The sequence below is a fragment of the Marmota marmota genome, unplaced genomic scaffold (assembly GCF_001458135.2).
Source record: "Marmota marmota marmota unplaced genomic scaffold, marMar, whole genome shotgun sequence".
Lineage (NCBI taxonomy): Eukaryota > Metazoa > Chordata > Mammalia > Rodentia > Sciuridae > Marmota > Marmota marmota.
In genome coordinates this window covers 18,966,294-18,970,223 of record NW_026000082.1, presented here as the reverse complement: position 1 = coordinate 18,970,223, position 3,930 = coordinate 18,966,294, and positions in this window count along the sequence as shown.

Here is a 3,930-nt window from a genome sequence, read left to right as displayed (position 1 = left end):
CTCTCTCTTCTCTCTCTCCCCCCTCTTCTCTCTCTCTCTCTTCCTCTTTCTCTCTCTCCCCCTCTCTTCTCTCTCTCTCTCGCTCTCTTTCTCTCTCTCTCTCTCTCCCCCTACCACCTTCTCTTCTGCGACTGGCCGCTACAGTCCTGCTAATAAAATCTCAGACAGGTAAACGATTGTTTTGGCTTGTTGAGTTTATGGAGCTTTTTCCACTGTTCTTTACATTGGTGCCAAAACCCGGGATGGGGATCCCCTTCGCTCAAGGCGGAACCCCGTTCCCAAACTCCAAGCCCAACCGTTCCTGTCGTAGTCCACTCCTCTGATCGCCTGCCTGACATCCACCACTGGCCTGCAGATTGGTGAGTTCCCCCATCCATGAGTGCCTGAACCCTAACTCACCAGAACGAGGGAATTGGCTTTTGAGTGTCCGGCAATCCCTCTGGGTGTTTTAGGGGGGAATGCACCCCACCCAGACCCATCAGGGTCGCCGTGGACCCCGGGCGCTCTGCTAGGACACCCCCAGGAATCCACCGCCTGGGACATAGGATTAATTCTCCCTTTCGAACTCCTCCGTCTCTCTTCACTCTTATCTCCTGTGGACGGGTTATCGTAATTGCTACAGCCCGTCTCACCTGAGTCCGGAACTCCATTCCTCCTGTTCCTGATTCTTTTGTTCCAGTCGAAAAAACTTTCCTGACGTCAGGTGGCCCGCAGCCCCAGCCCTATTTGGGTCTCACAGATCGCACTTCACTGGTGATGACCGGGTAGTGCCCTCTGTATTTCCTTGCGGCGGTTGGTCATTTTGGGGATGCCCACTTGATCCTCCATTACCCCCGAGCTTCCAGGAAGCTTTTTCCGGTGCGGGTTTTCTCTTTCTCCCTCTCTCTTACTCTTTCTCTGACTCCCATCTTGCCTTCCAGCATGGGAAATTCCTTGTCCCTCCTGGCCAATTCTTCCTTGCGGTGCCTCTTAGATAATTTGAAAACCCTGAGCCTGGCCCCGATATTAAACCAAAAACATACAAAGGACTGCAAACCCTCCCTCCCTGTTGAATTCTCTCTCTCTTGGTCTCTTTCCTCTACGACTCCTCCGTGTCCTTCCAAACCTGCGCCCCTCTCAATCTGGCAACTCTGTTATCCATTCAGGCTCAAGGTCAAACACAGTCCCCAATACATAAATGCAGGGAAATTCTAGAAAACTTCTTCCCATGCCCAACTAATATCACTGAGTGACCTCTAGACCAACCTGATTACATCTGGTACACTGATGGCAGCTCCTTTATGCATGAGGGGATCAGAAAAGCTGGATATGCCATAGTGTCCCTATCACGAGTAAAAGAAGCCAATCCCCTGCCTGCAAATACCACCAACCAACAGGCTGAGCTGGTAGCTGCAACGCGAGCTGCAAATTGGCAGCAGGGAAAAATCTTACACTTTATACTGATTCCAAATATCTTTTCCACATTCTTTTATCTCATGCAGCAATTTGGAAGGAGAGAGGTCTCCTGAACTCAAAGGGCACTTCTATAACCAATTCCACATACGTCACCCAGCTACTACAAGCTTCCCAGCTTCCTAAAAAACTTGGAGTTGTCCATTGCAGATCACACCAAAATGACTCCTCCCCCGTCACACAGGGCAATTCAAAAGCAGATCAGGCAGCCAGGTCAGCTGCTCTTTCAGACCCCACCAGATCTCTCATTGCCACGTGCTCTCCATCATTACCCAATAATGGAGAACCACCTACGCATGCCCTCTTTACTTACCTCCACTCCAATTTCCACACCAGTCCGCAGATTCTCAAAGCCTTTTTCCACTCTTTCTTTACTCTGACTCCCCAGGATAAAGAAGTGATAACAGCAAATCACAGCCTCATGCCAGATACGCAAAAGAGTGAATTCCAATACATCTTTAAAACCTGGAACCTTTCCTTTTCATCAGGCTAGGGGCCATATTCCCGGGGCAGATTGGCAAATCGACTTTACCAACATGCCCAGAGTAAAAAACTTCAAATACATACTAGTTTTAATAGACACATTCTCGGATTGGGTAGAGGCCTTCCCCACCTCAAATAAGCTGGCTACCACAGTTGCTAACATCTTCCTAACTGAAGTAATCCTTCAGTTTGGGATGCCCACTTCAATCCAATCTGACAAGGGGCCTGAGTTTGTCTCTCAAGTAACCCAGAATGTGGCAAAGACATTGTCCATCTCATGGCACTTTCATTGTCCCTATCGTCCCCAAGCCTCAGGTAAGGTTGAGTGAGCCAACTGCACATGAAAGACATCATAACGAAACTATCTTTAGAGACTCATTTAGATTGGGTTAAACTCCTCTCTCTTGCCCTACTATGCCTGAGGGCTTTATCAAAAAAGTCATTCCTTGCCTTCCCCTTTGAGATAATGTATAGTCGTCCCCTTCTCCCCTCAGAATCTCACCAGAGCCTTGACTCCTTGACAAATATGCTCTTCCCCTCCTCTTCCTTATATGCTCTGAGCTATGGAAGCAACAAGATATGCTGCTTCCGGATCCAGAGAACTCAGCTGCCTCCTTTCCGCTCAAACCAGGAGAATGGGTCTACTTTTCTTCCCCAGGGGAAAGATCCCCCCTAACCCCAAAATGGGAAGGGCCATTACAGGTAGTCCTGTGTACACCCAATGCTGCAAAACTCCAACAGGAAGGAAAGAAACTAACCCCCTGGATTCATATTTCTAGGTTAAAACCAGCGGCAAGCCCTCCAGAGGACAATCCCACCACAGCTCCCAACCTTGCAGGACCCCCACAATCACCCAGATTTACCTGTGAGATATCCCCAGATAACCCTCTCAAGGTCCATTTTTCACAGTCACGCACTACTCTTCATCCCATTCTGGAGAAGAACATACATAAAAATGGCCTCCTGATAGGATCTAGGAACCCACAGCAACACAGTACACCCGCACCCTTTATAGAAATCAGCAATTGGCACAACAGTCCTATTGGGACCTCTTCACAAACCCCATCAGCTGCTGAATTCTCCTGATCCTGGGACCTCTAGTTGGTCTTTTTATTCTGTGCCTTCCTTCCTTGCATTTTAAAAATTCCTTCAAGGACAAATTAACAAAATCTCTAACCAAACTTTCAATCAGCTCCTCTTCAGGGATTACCAGCTACTTGCCAATGAGCCAGATGACATGCACATCCAGTCATCCCAAGAAACTTCCACCATGTGCTGAACGATGAAGATACTGAATGACAACTCCACTGTAGGGCCATCTCTACCCCACCATGCCAAAAAAAAAAATAAGCCCTTGGTTTTCAGCTTTATATGTTTTAATCTGCTTTCTCCTGGGCATAGGCTTTTTCTACCAGACCTACAGACTGGACAACATGCCAGAAATTAATGCTGTTTCTTTTCATAGTTGCAGGGTATGTTCATGGACTTCTCCCCGGAGAAAATCCATGCCTTCAGTGCATGGATATGGGGCCTTCTGGCCCTTCTTTCCAACCAACTGACCTCCTTCCCTCTCTCTAAATGACGCCCCTACTCAGCAGGAAGTAGCCAAATGGAATACTACGCCCCCAAACCAAAACAAAAAAGGGAGGAATGTTGGTAAAGGTGGCGTCCGGAGCACTTCTCTTCCGGGAGCTCAGGTCCATGACGCACTGAATGGCGCATGAACCGTCACCTCCAATCCCTGTGAATGGCGCGAACTTTGAATGGCGCACCTCCAATCCCTGAAGTGGTGCAAACTCTTGGCCAATGAAGAAGTAACAGCTCACTTGCCTTGCTCCTCCTCATCCTGTGTTAAGCCCATAAATATCAATACCCTGTTTGTGTTCTCTTACTCTTACTCTCTTACTCTCCCTCTCTCTCTTACTCTCCCCTCTCTCTCTCTTCCCCCTCTCCTCTCTCCCCCCCTCCTCCCTCTCTCTCTCTCTCTCTCTCTCT